Source organism: Bidens hawaiensis, unplaced genomic scaffold, assembly GCF_021521415.1.
Source record: "Bidens hawaiensis isolate Kalapana, Puna unplaced genomic scaffold, B.hawaiensis_p1.1 tig00017045_1, whole genome shotgun sequence".
NCBI classification, from domain to species: domain Eukaryota; kingdom Viridiplantae; phylum Streptophyta; class Magnoliopsida; order Asterales; family Asteraceae; genus Bidens; species Bidens hawaiensis.
In genome coordinates this window covers 60404-79668 of record NW_027505005.1, presented here as the reverse complement: position 1 = coordinate 79668, position 19265 = coordinate 60404, and positions in this window count along the sequence as shown.

The following is a 19265-nucleotide window of genomic DNA, read 5'->3' as shown; positions in this document are numbered from 1 at the left end:
CCATCTGGAGGATCAACACACTTACCACCGAATCCTCATCCTTCGTATGCTTTCCTCTCCAATATACGGATAAAGGAGGAACCAAAATCTTCTTCATCCGACTGGATGCAATGCCACTCCGATCAACGAAGGTGGCATACCGGCCCTTCAACTATGGATTCTGCCGATTCCCGCATCAACAAGGAAGGGTCATCTCAAAAGCCCAAGATGAGAGTGACGATGCCATATGAGAAGATCCACATGCCGACAATGACAGAAGAGGAACCAGAAGAGGAACCGGAAGAGGAAACAGACCCCGAAGAGGAATATCCGGACAATCCAAATGAAGTAGCCACATCAATGGAAGAACAACACTCAACTCCAAGCTATGGTTCGGTCGACCCGTATATGCAATTTCTCCATGAACTCAAGGGTAAGGCGTTATCAAGTTTTCCACCATACCAAGGTTAGATTCCATCCATTGAAGAACAAGCCAATGAGATCCGTGAGCAAAATGAAGCTGCCGATACATTCTTCAACTATCCCTCCGATGTGACAACATCTCCATATCTATACCCGAAGAACCATTATGACATTGTGATGATGGGTTACCGCGACCCACCTCCGAAGTATGGATACCCAAACGAGATGCCATAATCACAAGAGGAGCATTTGGATCGAGCCTTGCACGAAACTGATGACCTTAGGAAGAAAATTGCTTTGGATGAAAAGAAAAAGAAGAAGATAGGAGACAAGCTTCTTCGAAAGTGCAACAAGCTAACCAAGGTGGTGAAGAAATTCATGAAGGATTGAGAGAATGATGGTGTTGATGGCATATTTTTAAGAGTTAAAGTAATATGTTAAGATAGTTTGCATGTTATGTGTAATATGCAATGTAATAAGGATAGGAGTTTATATATCGCTTACTTGACGATATATAAGTATGTTGTAAAATAATATACATATCATTTTATGATATGTATATATGTGAAATAAATAAAATTTATGTATTAAGAAAAGAAATATGTTAAATTTCAGATAAAGAATAAAAGAATGTCTAGACAAAGTGATAACCGAGAGGTTTCCCGAAAGGAAGCCGAGAAACGAGAAGAGAAAGAAAAAGGTCCTGAAAAAGAACAAGAGGAACCAATCCCCGATAAATATATGAATCAAATCCAACAAACAAAACATTCACAATCTGAAAATCCTTCTCGCAAATCCGTTACTAAACCCTGTTCTAGATCATCTCATAGGGAAGAAAGTGTGCATGAATCGAACGCTGATGGTGGAGTTAGTCAAGAATTTAAGAAACTCAAGATTGGTGGATGTTCGTTTAAAGACTTTAAGTACTATGGGCTGAAAGAATTCCATGGTGACAAGGGAGCCATCACAACCGTGAGGTGGCTTGAGGAGATGAAGACAATTGTAATTACAAGCAAGTGTTCGGACGAAGAAAAGATTCAATACTCTGCCTTGATGTTCAAATGAGAGGCACTGGAGTGGTGGAACACGTTAATGATGAGTAGAGGAAGGGAGGTGATGTATGGTTTGACTTGGAATGAGTTCAAGGAGTTGTTGATGTCGAAATTCTGTCCGATGCATGAAACGGACCAAATTCAAACCAAGTTCTTGACTCACAAGGTTGTTGGAACGAACCTTCGTGAGTACAACACAAAATTCCACGAATACTGTCGTTTGGTTCCCCAGCTAGTTACCCCCGAGTCCAGCAAAGTCTCACGTTATATTTGGGTACTGCCACGAGAGATTCGTGACTTGGTAAGGTCAGACTTGCCACAAACCGCTGACTCTGCGATGGAGTTGGCTGGTTACCTGATGGGCGGAATGATCCGCAATAAGGAGGAAGATAAGAAAGTCGTAACAACACACGACTCAAGGAAAGGAGGAGACACCCGTTTCAAGGGTAAATGAGTCGACCAACGAAGGTCTGGCTCCAACCTCGGCATCCCTCAATGCAAAATCTGCAAGAAGTATCTTAGGGGTAGATGCGACTTTGCTCCTCGAGTATGTGAGTTGTGTAATAGACCCGGTCACGCAACGGCCGATTGTTGGAAGAAGAAGATGACCTGCTACAACTGCAAAGAGATGGGGCATCTTAGCTTCGAGTGTCCCAAGAACAAGCCCACGACTGGTGGTGCGGGTGGTAGCGGTCAAAAGAACGAGCCCAAGAAGGGCAATGCAAGAGTCTTCGTCTTTGATACGAAGAAAGCGGCCGACACACCGGAAACTATTACCGGTACGTTCCTTGTTAACAATGCTTATGCTAGAGTCTTGTTTGATTCAGGTGCCAACTTAAGTTTTATAGATTATAAATTTTGTAGTCTATTAAATGAACCTTTAATCAAACTAAATAAAACTCTAAACGTCGAGACCGCTAGTGGCGAAACTATTAAAATCTCCGAAGCTTTAGAAAACGGAAAAATCTTATTAGCCGGTTATGTTTTGCCTATTCAATTGCTACCCATGAATCTTGCTGGTTTTGACGTTGTATTGGGTATGGACTGGTTATCCGACAACCATGCTCATATCCTCTGCAATAGGAAGACCGTTGAACTTCGATCCCCTGATAAACTAACTATTTGAATTGAAGGGGATAAAGACGCTGGCCAAATTATCCTAATATCCATGATAAGGGCTAACAAATGTTTAAATCAAGGATGCTTAGCATTCATGGCCTACGTCACTGAAGAATCAAAGCCCAAAGAAATCAAAGACGTTCCTGTTGTTTCCGATTATGCCGATGTATTTCCCGACGAACTTCCTGGAATCCCTCCCGATCGTGAGGTAGAGTTTATAATCAATCTTATTCCCGGTACTGCTTCGATCGCCAAAGCTCCGTATCGCCTCGTGCCAACTGAAATGAAAGAACTGAAGAAACAATTGGATGAGCTTCTCGAGAAAGGTTTTATAAGACCGAGTTCATCACCATAGGGAGCGCCGATACTTCTCGTTAAGAAAAAGTACGGATCCATGCGTATGTGCATCGACTATCGAGCTCTCAACAAAGTTACAATCAAGAATCGATATCCACTTCCTCGAATCGATGACCTATTTAACCAACTTCAAGGTGCTAGCTTTTTTCTAAAATTGATCTTTGTTCCGGCTATCACCAACTCAAAGTTCAATCCGAAGACATTCCGAAAACCGCCTTTCGAACAAGGTATGGCCATTACGAGTTCACCGTTATGCCATTCGGACTTACTAATGCGCCGGCTGCGTTCATGAACATGATCAATCGTATCTTTAAACCTTACTTAGATAAATTTGTTATCGTCTTCATCGAAGATATACTCATTTACTCTAAGTCTAAGGACGATCATGAAAATCACCTTCGAACATTACTTGAAATCCTTAGAACCGAGAAGTTGTACGCCAAGTTCTCGAAATGCGAATTTTGGTTACCCGAAGTGCAATTTCTTGGTCACATTATCAATGTCAACGGTATTCAAGTCGATCCCGCTAAGATTGAAGCTATCGCTAAGTGGGAAATCCCAAAGTCGCCAACCGAGATTCGAATTTTCTTGGGATTGGCAGGCTATTACCGTAGGTTTATTGAAAATTTTTCCCGAATTGATGTTCCCCTAACTTTGTTAACTCACAAAAACATCAAGTATGAATGGGGAACGAAACAACAAGAGGTGTTCGATATACTTAAACAAAAGTTTACCCAAGCTCCTATACTGGCCTTACCAAAAGGTACCGAAGACTTTGTTGTCTTTAGTGATGCGTCTCATTATGGCTTGGGATGTGTACTAATGCAACGATAGAAAGTAATCACTTACGCCTCTCGTCAACTCAAGGTGCACAAAAAGAACTATACGATTCACGATCTAGAGTTAGGCGCCATAATCTTTGCATTAAAGATATGGAGGCACTATCTCTATGGAGTAAGATTTATCGTGTACACTGATCATAAAAGCTTGAAACACATCTTTGAGCAAAAAGAGCTTAACATGCGCCAACGACACTAGATGGAAACTCTTAACGACTACGATTGCGAGGTCGTTTATCATGAAGGCAAAGACAACGTTGTAGCTGACGCCTTGAGTCGTAAAGAGAACGAAAAGCTAAAAAGAGTCCGAACATTAAGGTTAGAACTTTAAATTGATCTTATCGACCAAATCAAATCTGCTCAAACTCAAGCGATCAATGAAAACAAGATCTCTGATGAAAAACGTAACGACACCATTGACTCGCTAGTCAAAGGTGACGATGGTATCCTTAGAATGGGAAACCGAATTTGGATACCAATCATTAGGGACTTGCGTGAAAAGATTATGAACGAAGCCCATAAGTCCAAATACATGATGTCACACCCCAACCTATGGCGGAAATGCCGAGGCGGACTGATTGCTAATAGCTTTTCAAAGGTTACTATATGCAATATTAACGTGTCAATATCTATTAAATTTTTATTAAATAGTCAAGTACATCAAACTCATAAGCAAAAAAGTAAAATAAACATTCAAATCTAATTCTTGTATCTTTTTCTCTAACATGCATCCTAAGTTGCTTCAACAATCTTGATAATCACGTCACGCGATAACCTGCATATGCGTTGAAAATAGAATAGTTTTGTCAATACAAGGTTGAGTGAGTATAACACCAGATTTGAGACATTATAATGATAATATGTAAAAGTGCAAACTGTTCCTGTGAGAATATATAGATAAGCCATAGCACATAACAATCAAACAATTATAAAGAAAGCTAACCATAAAGAAAGGGCTCAACCAATCCATATAAATGGACATTGGTTACCAAGAAAGGACTAAACCGTTGCCATAAAAATGGACATCAGTTGCCGATGTAAGCAATAGCATACAAATAAGCAAGTAAGCAAATAGCAAGTTAGGCAAACTGATAAACACACAAGGATAAACAGATGCGGTTGAGTAATATATAATATAAAAATATCTACGATCGCATATGTCCCCAAAACGGTTAAAATAAGTAAAAGAGGGGAGTGAAATACTCACCTTAGCAATAAGCAAGAGATAAACGAATGTGGTAAGAACGGTAGTAAACAAGAGTTACGCTTTTCGGAAGTTATCGACAAGAAGTCCTAAGTAACAATAGTTGAGGAATAAATATGAATGAAATAATGAAGCTAAAATTAGATAGAGGTTCGGTATTTGATGATCGGGTCTACTCTTACGAAAGTTATATATTAATAGTATTATTATTAATTTTATTCTCATAGTTTTATAATATGATTTAATTATATAAAATACTTAAATAAATATTTGTAAACTTTATAGTTTGTAAACCTTTATTAGTTTAATGTATTTATATATTACTAATAATAAATAATAGTTAATAATTAATAATATTTATATAAAATATAATATTTTATAAAATACTTAAGCTATACTTTTAATACGTTACACAACAAGATTATATTAGATGTATATCTTAGATTAAAACTCTTCTAAAATAATAAAACCTTTATAAATTTTAATAATCTAATATATATATATATATACAATATATAAATATATACATATATATGTGGTTTAACCAAGGTTCGGAAAAATTAATCGGCTAAGGTATTGGTTTTATAAAATACTGATGAATTAATATATCAATTGATTAAATATATTAGTATATTGATTTATATGATTTAAAAAGGTTAAAAAGCTTAAATTAACAAAAAACCATACAAAAATAAATCTGTCAGGCCTCGAACCCGCGCAGAAGACCGGCACGATGTTTAACATACAAACCCCAGACCAACTGCGCTGGGGTATCAGTTAGTAACAACATAAAAAAATACTCTATAAATCAACAGATCTGAGATCCTATTATGAATATAAACCCTAGAATCCTCAATTTGCTAAACGGCTTGATGTTCGTTCAATCCATCTTAGGGTTATTATAAAGTGGATTAAGGCGATTTGAATGCATGTAAAAATTAGCAGGAAGGATGATGTTTAGATAGTGAATGATGATAATCTAGCCGCGGCTCATGCACGAACAGGTTGAGATGATTGCAGACAGTTGAATAACAATTGATGTTAGGGATTTGATTTCGAGGTGATGATGATTGTGCAGCAACGTTTAATTACAATGTTAGGATGTTTATATAGGTGATGAGAATTAAGGTGCAAGTTAATTGAATGGGTCACGTGTTCAATATGGATCGTGTTAACGGGTTTGGTAATAGGATATGGATATTGGGTATGGGTTAAAAGATATTAATATATCATATTTTAGAAAATGGTCCCTCTACTATGTTGTTGGAAACATAAACAGGTTAAAGGTTTGTATTGGTTAAAATTGTATATTTTTCAAAGTTGTTTTATATATATTAAGAAAATATTATAACAAATAATAATAAAATAATAATGACTCAAATAACGCGATATTTTGCCGTTCAAAATTTCCCGAATATAAAAACGAGTAGGGTAAATAATAATATTATAATCTAAAATCTGAGTTGTTACACATAATGCACCCCGGTAGTGACAAAACGTATCAAAACCTCAAGCAAAACTACTGGTGGAATGGGATGAAAAAGGACATCGCTTCGCATGTTGCGAAATGTCTAACTTGTTTAAAGGTTAAGGCTGAACACCAAAAGCCTTCGGGACTGCTTCAGCAACCCGAACTTCCCGTATGGAAGTGGGAGTTAATAACCATGGATTTTATAACCAAACTCCCAAAGACGACTCGACAAAACAATGCTATATGGGTGATTGTGGACCGTTAAACAAAGTCTGCACATTTCAAACCTATCAATGAGTCGTATTCAATGGATAGATTAGCGCGTATTTGTGTGAACAACATCGTTGCTTTGCATGGAGTACCGCTATTTATAATCTCTGATCGAGACAGTCTCTTTACGTCTCACTTTTGGAAAAGCTTCCAACAAGCACTCGGTACGAAACTAAACCTTAGCACTGCCTATCATCCACAAACCGATGGGCAAAGCGAAAGGACAATTCAACGTTGGAAGATATGCTCCGCGCTTGTGTGACTTAGGTGAAAGTTGGGACGACCACTTACCCCTAATGGAATTTTCGTATAACAATAGTTATCACACGAGTATTCAAGCCGCACCATTTGAGGCGTTATATGGTCGAAAATGTAGAACGCCCATGTGCTGGTCTGAAACTAGAGATAATCAATTTTCTAGACCCGAAATAGTCCAAGAAACCACCGACAAAGTTCTTCAAATTCGAGAACGACTTAAGACGGCACGTGATCGCCAAAAGAGTTACGCCGATATCCGTCGTAAGCTGTTAGAATTTCATGTTGGTGACAAAGTTCTATTAAAAGTCTCTCCATGGAAAGGCGTAGTTCGCTTCGACAAGAAAGGAAATTTAAGTCCTCGATTCGTTGGACCCTTCGAGGTGCTTGAACGAATCGACACTGTTGCATATCGTTTGCGACTGCCCGAGGAAATGCAAGGGATACATGATGTATTCCATGTTTCGAATCTGCGTAAGTGTCTAGCCGACGAATCTCTTTCAATGCCATTAAATGATGTAGAAATTAACGAGAACTTAAAATTCATTGAAAGACCAATACAAATAGAAGATTCTAAAACGAAGAAACTTATAAGACGAACTTTGAAAATTGTGAAAGTAAGATGGGACTCACGAGGAGGGCCCGAGTATACTTGGGAACTCGATTCCGAAATGAGAAAGAAATACCCCCACTTGTTCTTGTAAGCAATCTCGAGGACGAGATTTGTTTTAAGGTGGGGAGGAAGTAACATTACGGAAAATATCGAGCTAAAAATGTCAAGAATCAAAGTTAAGGGACCAATTCTGTAAATTTCCAAACTCCAGAAGCTTAAATGAAAAATCTGTCTTCTTGACCTATCCCGCTACGCGATGGATCAAGAGAGACCTCCATCGCGTATCGCGATGGAGTGTCTGACACGCAGTGACACGTGTGCTACGTGGCACACGGTGGCAACGTCTGCCGCCACGTGTCACCACGTGGCAACACGTTTGCCACGTGTCACCACGTGGCACGGCGCCTGCCACGTGGAAGGTCTACACAGTGACTCAGCTAACCTATATCGTGATAGGTTAGCCAGGGAACACATCGCGTACCGCGATGAGGTCCAAAATCAACCTATAAATAGAAGGCCACGAATTCAGATCCATCACACCTCAATTTTCACACATTACTCTCTCTAACCTCTCACTAGACCTTGGGAAACGTGCCCTCGATCCATCTCGATAACCGTGTCCCGATTCCTTGATAAGCGTGCTATACCTCGATATTCGTGCCACTCCCCGACAACATTATAAATAAGAAAGAGTTGCTGTCTTGGCATCCCGACGATCATCTCGAAGAGCGTGCCGAGAAGTGTTGGTGTTCGATTCGTGTGTCCAAGCAAAGGGTTGATCAATCGAGCGTTGATAAAGAAATAGAGTCGAATTGCTGCCCGAGTGAAAAGGGTTTATTAAGCCGACAAAGGTAGGCATAATGCCCGAATAAAATAATAATAAAATATTATAAAGGCTTAATACCCCAAGTCGAAGTTATTCTCGATAAACAAAGAAATATGTAACAAAGAAAATAAAGAAAAAGAAAAAAGAAATATATATGTGAGTATATATATGTATATGATTATTCTTTGTTATTAAATATATTATTTAGGTATAATGAGTATACTAAAATAATAAAGAAAGAAATACGTTTCTTAAAGAAGAAGAAACGTAGGGTTTTTATAAATAAACTAAAGGTTTATAAAGATTACTTTTTTAACTAAAAGTTTTAAAGTAAAAAGAGATAATGAACTAAAGGTTCATCGAGATAAATAAGACTAAAGGTCTTAAACCGGATCGTGTATCCGACTAACAAAAGTTATACTCGTACTATAGATGCGAGATAGCAAGAGAAAGACTCATGGACGGTGTTGGAAGCCGATCCCATTGAAAAGGTGAATACGCCCCACTTATATAAATTTGTTTTCAAACAAACAAACGTGTTATGTGTAAAACTTTACATGAGACTATGTGTCTCTAAAAACATTGTAAATAAGAGTATAAGCCTAGCCCTCAGGCTGTGGTATACATTTGTCTGGATTCTTACATATGTGGAATGCGGTTGGCACATCGCACCACGCTTGGTCACGACCTCCAGCCATGATGGTCCGGGCCTAAGTTACGTCCGAGTGAGACTGACCATGTGTATATTTATGGTACCTAAGTTATGTCGAAATGCTGCAGTGTTTTGCTGAGGTGACCTAGTGTAGAGACTCGAGTTTATGATGATTGTTTAACTTGATTATTCCTAAGCCAAGATGGGCCGAGACTTACGTGGTCTCGAGGGGTGATTAAGTAAAAGAAAATATTTTAGCGCCAGCATATTCACCAGCATTCGTTGCTGACGTATTTTATAACATTTTGCAGGTGACCAAGAATATAGCTTGACGGACGAAGAGCTCAAGAATCCGATGGCTCGGATAATATTGTTTGAATATTAAAATATGATGTTTTTGTAAAACATATAAACAAGTAAATACTAAACGAGACTTTCGTCTCGTCTTTTTGTAATATAAATATTTACAAGTTTGATCCTTATATTTTATAAAAGTCTTCCGCTATAAACCGTAACTCTGATTTATTTACAAACATAGTACCAACTAATGATCACACTCCTAGGCCTAAAATGGGGGTGTGACTGTATGCAACAGTGCCGATTCGTTCAAGTACCTCGAAAGGTCCAACGAATCGAGGGCTTAATTTTCCTTTCCTACCGAATCGAACGACGCCTTTCCAAGGCGAGACTTTCAATAATACTTTGTCACCAACTTTGAATTCCAATGGCTTACGACGGATATCGGCGTAACTTTTTTGGCGATCACGTGCCGTCTTAAGTCATTCTCGAATTTGTAGAATCTTGTCGGTGGTTTCTTGGACTATCTCGGGTCCAGATAATTGACTGTCTCCCGTTTCAGACCAACACATGGGCGTTCTACATTTACGACCATATAACGCCTCAAATTGTGTGTCTTGAATACTTGTGTGATAGCTATTATTGTACGAGAATTCCATTAGGGGTAAGTGGTCATCCCAACTTCCACTTAAATCAATCACACAAGCCCAAAGCATGTCTTCCAATGTTTGAATTGTCCTTTCGCTTTGCCCATCGGTTTGCGGATGATAGGCGGTTCTAAGGTTTAGTTTTATGCCAAGTTCTTATTGGAAGCTTTTCCAAAAGTGAGACGTAATACGACTGTCTCAGTCAGAATTTATAGACAGCGGTACTCCTTGCAAAGCAACAATGTTGTTTACATAAATACACGCTAGTCTATCCATTGAATACGACTCATTGATGGGTATAAAGTGTGTGGATTTTGTTAATCAATCCACAATCACCCAAATAACATTGTGTTGTCGAGTCGTCTTTAGGAGTTTGGTAATGAAATCCATAGTGATTAACTCCCACTTCCATATAGGAAGTTCGGGTTGCTAAAGCAATCCCGAAGGCTTTTGGTGTTCAGCCTTGACTTGCAAACATGTCAAACATTTCGCAACATGTGAAGCGACATCCCTTTTCATTCCATTCCACCAGTAGTTCGATTTGAGATTATGATACATTTTGTCACTACCGGGGTGCATCATGCATTTGGACTTGTGAGCTTCATTAAAAATTTTCTCACGCAAATTTACAATGATTGGTACCCAAATTCTATTTCCGAGTCTAAGGATACCGCCGTCACCTTTGACTAGCGAGTCAATGGTTTGATTGCGTTTTTCATCAGAAATTTGGTTTTCATTGGTCGCTTGAGTTTGAGCGGATTTGATTTGGTCAATAAGATCGATTTGGAGTTCTAGCCTTAATGCTCGGACTCTTTTTGGTTTCTCATGCTCCTTACGACTTAAGGCATCGGCCACGACGTTGGCTTTGCCTTCATGGTAAACAATCTCACAATCGTAGTCATTGAGAGTTTCCATCCATCGCTGTTGGCGCATGTTAAGCTCTTTTTGATCGAAAATGTGTTTCAAGATTTTATGATCAGTGTACACGGTAAATCTTACTCCATAGAGATAGTGCCTCCATATCTTAAGTGCAAAGATTATGGCGCCCAACTCTAGATCGTGAGTCGTGTAGTTCTTTTCGTGTACCTTTAGTTGATGAGAGGCATAGGCGATTACTTTCTTGTGTTGCATTAGTACGCATCCCAAGCCGGAATGAGACGCGTAACTAAATACTACAAAATCCTCAGTACCTTCTGGCAAGGCCAGTATAGGTGTTTCGGTGAGCTTTTGTTTAAGTATATCAAACGCCTCTTGTTGCTTCGTTCCCCATTCATATTTGATGTTTTTGCGTGTTAAGGAAGTTAGGGAAAAAACGATTCGAGAAAAGTTTTCAATGAATCAACGGTAGTAGCCAGCCAAACCTAAGAAACTTCGAATCTCGGTTGGCGACTTTGGGACCTCCCACTTAGATATAGCTTCAATCTTAGCGGGGTCCACTTGAATACCGTTGGCATTGATGATGTGACCAAGAAATTGCACCTCGTGCAACCAGAACTCGCATTTCGAGAACTTAGCGTACAACTTCTCGGTTCTTAGAATTTCAAGCAAAGTTCGAAGATGGACTTCATGATCAGCCTTTGACTTAGAATAAATAAGTATGTCGTCGATGAAGACGATAACAAATTTATCCAAGTAAGGCATACAGATTCAGTTCATCATGTCCATGAACGCAGCTGGGGCATTAGTAAGTCCAAACGGCATGACCGTGAACGCATAATGTCCATACCTTGTTCGAAACGCGGTCTTTGGAATATCTTCTGATTGGACTTTGAGTTGGTGATAGCCGGAACGAAGATCGATTTTAGAAAAGAAGCTAGCACCTTGAATTTGGTCGAAAAGATCATCGATTCGAGGGAGTGGATAACGATTTTTGATTGTGACTTTGTTTAATGCACGATAATCGATACACATACGCATAGATCCATCCTTCTTCTTAATGAATAGAATTGGTGCTCCCCAAGGTGACGAACTTGGTCGAATGAAACCTTTCTCCAAGAGCTCATCGAGTTGTTTCTTTAATTCCTTCATCTCAGTTGACGCTAAGCGATATGGAGCTTTGACGATTGGAGCAGTACTAGGAATGAGATCGATTCTAAACTCTACTTCGCGATCGGGAGGTATTCCAGGAAGTTCGTCAGGTAAAACGTTAGAAAAGTCGGAAACGATAGGAACGTCTGTGATTTCTTTTGGCTTGGACTCTTTAGTGACGTAGGCCATGAATGCGAGGCATCCTTGATTCAAACATTTGTTAGCCCTAATCATGGAGATTATGCTAACTTGGCCAGCTTCTTTGTCCCATTCAATTCGAATCATTCGTTTATCAGGGGCTTGAAGTTCAACGGTTTTGCTATCGCAGATGATACGACCATGGTTATCGGATAGCTAATCCATACCAAGTACAATATCAAAACCAGCCAGACTCATGGGCAACAAACAAATAGGCAGAATATAACCAGCTAGAAGGATTTTTCCGTTTTCAAGGGCTTCAGAGATTTTAATGATTTCGCCACTAGCAGTCTCGACGCTTAGAGTTTTATCTAATTTTGTTAATGGTTCGTTTAATAGACTACAAAAACTATAATCTATAAAACTCAAATTGGCACCCGAATCGAATAAAACTCTAGCATAGGTGTCGTTGACTAGAAAAGTACCGGTAATGGTTTCGCGTTATTTATTAAATAACATCGAGTATAGAACGGACCATGGACTTGGATTAATTAAGATGGATTAAGGGTAATGGGCCTTAGGTCCATGGGCTTTAAGGGATATAAATATCCCCTTAACCCATCCTAAAACCCTAACTATCATTTCCATCTTATTCTCTAACACACTCCAAACACACACACACACACCATATTTCGGCCGAGAGAGAGAGAGAGAGACGTCCAAGACCAAAATCGAGCCAACCATTATTAGATCTTCTATATACGAGATAACCAAGCAAACCGCGACCACACCGAACGTATAAAAGGTATGTTCTTGACCTTTAAAGTTTACGTTTTATTGAACGTTTAGCCTTTTGAAGGTCCTTAAGCTTAAAGATCCAAGCTTTATAGTATATACGGGATATATATACGAACGAAATGGTTAGGGAACGTTAGTGGGTGATTTCGAACCATAACAAGGGTATTAAAATCGCCAAAATGCTTGATAAAAACCAAACCCGTAGCTGAACTGGGCAACTTCGCATGCGAACTGGGCAACTTCGCCTGCAAACTGATAAGTTCGCCTAAATTGATAACTTCGCCTAAGGCTAAGTTCGCTTAAATTGATAACTTCGCCTAAGGCTAAGTTCGCCTAAATTGATAACTTCGCCTAAATTGATAACTTCGCCTAAGGCTAAGTTCGCCTAAATTGATAACTTCGCCTAAGGCTAAGTTCGCCTAACTGATAACTTCGCCTGGCATAAGTTCGCTCAAGGTTAACTTCGCCAAACTTAACTTCGCTTGATGTTAAGTTCGCTTATTGTTAAGTTCGCTTATTGTTAAGTTCGCTTAATGATAAGTTCGCTGGGGTTAGCAATTTAGAAAATAAATTAAAAACCTAATGAAAAATGTGTTAAGGTCAGCTCGACCCCAGCCAGGGGCTCTGCCCCTTGGACCCTGCTAGGGGCTGCCGCCCCTAGACCCCGCTGCCAGGGGCGCTGCCCCCGGACCCCCGTTCGTTGTGGGTCATATAAAGATAGAAATACAACATGAGTAGTAGTAGTTAATTGATACGCGTAAATATTATACAGTTAGCCGTGCACAGCTCAAGAAGGGAATAACTATTAACGGAGAGCGTAACAGGATTCAGGTGAGTTTCTAGCCCCACTTCTGTGTTATGTTTTCGGGGCTGTGTGCATACTCTATATGTTTGTTAATACACTTATCCTAAGTGATAAGTGTATGCCTTATATGAATGATGTGAAATGTATGAATGATTGCTTGTTAGTACGTGAACGATCTTCGGATATTGCACGTACTGTCAGGTTGTAACGCTATGTATAAGGTAAGTATGATATGTATGCTTATATGTATGAACGTGATAAAGTTAATAAAAGAAGGAAATGATGTTTGTATGGTTGTATGGTTACGAAAAGGGTACCGAGCCCTAATAATACTCGAGGTATGATGTATGGTTGTATGGTAACGAAGAGGGAATCGAACCCTACTAATATTCGAGAAGTAGGGAACCGAACCCTACTAATATTCGAGGAAAGAGGGTACCGAGTCCTAATAATACTCGAGGAAAGAGGGTACCGAGCCCAAATAATACTCGAGGAAGGAGGGTACCGAGCCCTAATAATACTCGAGGAAGGAGGGTACCGAGCCCTAATAATACTCGAGGAATGTAGGGCGTAATGCTCTTTATAACGTAAGATGTGAAAGTAAGAAAGTATGAATGAAAGAATATAAGTTATCGTGTATTGTATAATGTATGATTAACTAGAACTCACTCAGCGTAGCTGACTTTTAGTATGCACGCAGGTGAGTAGGATGAGACAGCTGGCTTGAGTGGGGACACATGGCAGAAGAATAAGAGTCTGGCATCTGAAGACATATGATGTTTTAATTTTAATGCTTTAATGTTGAAAGACAAAGGATGTTTTGAGACAAGTTATGAATTATGTAATGTTTTATGAAAGTTTTATATTCCGCGTAAAGTTTTAATTAACTCTGATATTTAGAACTGTGTTTATGAGTAAATCCAACACGAAAGTAGGGCTACCGGTAACGGGGCCTTACATATATATATGCTGTATATAATATTTGCATGATTACAAAGATCGGGTTTTTTTAAACGGCCAATTTTTTCTAAAAAATCAAACGAGTCCGAATACGACGAAACGACCTGTTTTTAAATAAACTTTTCACTAAAAAACGACGAAACCGCTCGTTTTTTAGTAAACTTTTCACTAAATAACGACGAAACGGCTTGTTTTTAGTAAACTTTTCACTAAAAAACGACGAAACGGCTCGTTTTTTAATAAACTTTTCACTAAAAAACGACGAAACGGCTCGTTTTTTATTAAACTTTTGGCTCAAAAACAACCAAACGGGTCGTTTTTTAACAAACTTTTAGTTCAAAAACGACGAAACGGGTCGTTTTTTAACAAACTTTTAGTTCAAAAACGACGAAACGGCTCGTTTTTTTATTAAACTTTTGGTTCAAAAACGACGAAACGGGTCGTTTATTAACAAACTTTTCGTTCAAAAACGACGAAACGGCTCGTTTTTAAGTAAACTTTTGGTTCGAAAACGACGAAACGGGCCGTTTTTTAGTAAACTTTTCGTTCAAAAACGACGAAACGGGCCATTTTTTATTGTGATTTTAGCTCAAAAACGACGAAAACGGGTTTTTTTTTATTGTAATTTTAGCTCAAAAACGACAAAACGGGTCGTTTTCTAGTAAACTATACGCCCTAAAACACCGAACCGACTCGTTTTTTAGTTATCCCCAAACCCGAGCCCGAGCACACAATGAACACAACCATTCTTTTATATATATTACACAATACATAAACACATAAACACATACACAAAACATAAACACAATACATAAACACATATATCAAAACACCCGAATTATAATCTTCGGGATTTTACGCGCCGACCTCGACCCCGAACACTACGGTAGGAGAAGCGGGTCGAGATTCCACGTTCTACGGAACGCCAACCAGACTTGACCGGTGACATTAACAACAACACGGACAGAAATTCGACGAATCCGAAACCGGATTCGGAGACTCATTGCAAGTGGGACTCCGATTAAACATGTGAACCGAATAATGAAAACGAAAACCATCGTACGGCGGTGGATGGCGGCGTCGGATGTGGATGGGGATGGCGGCTCGGCGTCGGTGGTGGCGGCGTGGGTCGGTGTTGATGATGGAGATGGAGATTACGATGGAGATGGCGTCGGTGATGGTGTTGGTGATGGGTGATGGTGATGGTGTCGTGTATGTATATAAATAGTGGGGAAATTGTGGGGAAATTGTGGTGATTGAGTTGGGTAAGAAACGAAGGAAGGAAAGAGGGAGGAAGGAGGGTGGAGAAGGGGGAAAAGTATGGAGGAAGGAGGAAGAAGATAATACCCGGTGGTCGGACTGTCATTTTTCCCGGCAAGCTGGTTTTTTCAAGCTTTTAAAAAATATAACTAACAGAGGGGCACAGATGTGACCGGCCAAAATTATATTTGTAAAAAGTCTAAAATACCCTTCAAATCAACGGACTTTAACGAAAATATTTAACTGATGGGCACAGACTGACCCGCCAAAATTTCACAGTGGTCCATATTTCGCAAAATCTTTTTCAGTGTTTAACCTGTCGAAGTGGTCTATATACCAGGGAGACAAAATGCAGATTTCTCTTTCTTATATTAAACATATGTCTTTATTTCACATTAATATATATATCACAAATGATATATATATATTTTATTTTACAACACCTATATATATATATATATCGTTTTGATGAATATATATATATATATATATATATATATATATATATATATATATATTGATCATCCTATCATTACATGAGAACGTTTCAAACGTTCTTTATTATTCATACAACATATAACACATAGGATTACTTTAACACATATCACTTTCTCGTCACATCCATTGTCTTCAATCCTTCAAGAACTTCTTCACAACCTTCGTTAACTTGCCACATTTGCGAAGGAGTGTTTCTCCCATTTTCTTCTTTTTCTTTCCTTCATCGGCCACCTTCTTTCTCCAATCGTCCGTTTCATGTAGAGCGTGGTCCAAATGTTCTTCATATGACTGTGGGACTACGTTGGGGTATCCATATTGTGGAGGTGGGTCGCGGTAACCCAATGTCACCATCTCATAGTGATTCCTTGGTTCTGGATACGGAACGTAAGTCATGTCGGATGCAAGGTAAAGATAGGTTTTAGCAGCTTGATTTTGCTCTCGAATCTCGTCAGCTTGTTCCTCTTCTGTTGGGATTACTCCTTGGAATAGCGGAAAACTTGATGAAGCTTGGTTTCTGAGTTTTTTTAGATATTGAACATATGGATCAACAGAACCATAGCTTGGATTTTGGAAAGTGAGTGATCCCTCCATTGATGTTGATATCTCGTTAGGATTATCGGGATGCTCTTCTTCCGGTTCAGACTCTTCCTCAGGATCCTCCTCTACTTCGGGGTCCTCATCTTCCTCTTCGGGTTCTTCTTCTTCTTTAGGTTCCTCCTCTTCCATTTGCTGAGTGGTATGATTGTTTATCGGAGGCATCTAGAAGCTTTCACAGGGTATCATCACCCTCATTCTAGGTTTGCGGGACGGTCCTTCGCCTTTGTTTGGTTGGGAATTGACTTCATTGAAAGTGGAGCTTCCGGTATGCCATCGCCGTTGATCAGAGTGGCATTTCATCCAGTCAGAGGATGGGGATCTTGATTCTTCTTTGATAGGTAAGTTGGAAAGGAAAGCATAGGATGGGTGAGGGTTTGGTGGTAGGTACCCGGTTGGATAGTATTGCCGGTATCTCCGAGGGTTGGTAAGTGGGAACCTCCGATGGGTGGTACGTCGGTACTTCAGATAGATGATACATTGGTATTGTTGGGGGATGGTAACTTGAGTGCCTTGGCGGCTCAATCCTTTGTTTCGGTGGACTATCGGGAACGTCTATTGGGTAGTACACAGGTTTGGTTAGGTCATGTTCTACATCTTGATCGAAGTATGCTTCATAATACCCATCACTCATGTTGTCCTCGGGGTAAGGTTCGGCGATTCCGGCCTCTTTTGCCTTGCGCACATAATTCTCCATATGAGCTTTGAATGACATCTATTAAGGGTGGTTTAGAATGTGGAGAGGGAAAGAAAGGTTACCAGCCTATCTTATCCCTAAAACAATTAAACAATTATTTCCTATACTTGGATCGAAGCTTAGGTATTGTTTTATGATACCCAATTCGCTAAGATCGATGGCTCTGATACCAACCTGTCACACCCCCATCTTAGGGCCTAGGAGTGCTACCAACAGTTGGTAGCATATTTGTAAATAAATCAGAGTTGGGTTAATTTACGGAAGACTTTATAAAACTTGAAGGATCAAAATGTAACATTTATATATATACTCAAAAGACGGGATTATAAAATACCCGTTTAAGTTATAACAAAAGCATTACATGTTTTAATTACAAACCACCATTTAAGTTAACAAAATAAATCCGAGCCATCAGATATCATAGTACTTCGTCATTCCAAGCGCTAACTTTGTTCACCTGCAAAATGTAAATAAAATACGTCAGCAACGAATGCTGGTGAACACGCTGACGCTAAAATAATTTCTTTTACTTTATTACCCCTCGAGGCTACGCCTGCCTCGGCCCATCGTGGCTTAGGAATAACAAAGTTAAAACAACACATTTATAAACTCAAGTCTCTACTCTAGGTCACCTCAGCAAACACCGTAGCGTTCGACTAAGTTAAGTACCCGTAAATATACATAAAGGTCGTACTCCCTGCAGGAGAGTGTCCTACGACCAAGGGTGGTGCGGTGTGCCTACCGCGTAGTACCACCTATGTAAGGATCCAGACACACGTATACCACAGCCTGAGGGCTAGGTTTATACTCTTATTTATAACGGTTTTAGGAACACATAGTTCCTTATAAACAATTTTCATATAATACGTTTGACTCATTTGAAATCAAGTTTATAAAAGTTTGGGTGGGTATTCACCTTTTCGCTTTGGGATCGGCTTCACTCACCGTCCGAGGGTCTTTCCCTTTTTATCTCGCACCTATAGTACGAGTATAAATATTTGTTAGTCGGATATACAATCCGGCTTAAGACCTTTAGTCTTGTTTTATACCTCGATGAACCTTTAGTTCATATATCTCATTTACTTGAAAACCTTTAGTTTAAAAGTAATTTATAAACCTTTAGTTTATATAAAAAATCCGACATTTCTTCTTCTCTAAGAAACGTATTCTTTTTCTTTTATTATTTAAGAATACTCATTATTGCTTAAATAATAGTTCCATAACAAAGAATTTATATATTTACTTACACACATATATACATATTCACAGTTCATTCTTTTATTCTTTTCTTTGTTATGTACATATTTCTTTTTATCGAGGTATCGAGCATAACCTTGACTTAAGGCTTAAGCCTTGAATATAATATTATATTATTTTGTCGTTACGCCTAACCTTATTGGCGTAATGGAAACCCTAGGAATTCGAGCAGCACTCCAACGCCGCTTTTATTTTCTTGATCAACTTGGTACGCCTTCCTTAGCAC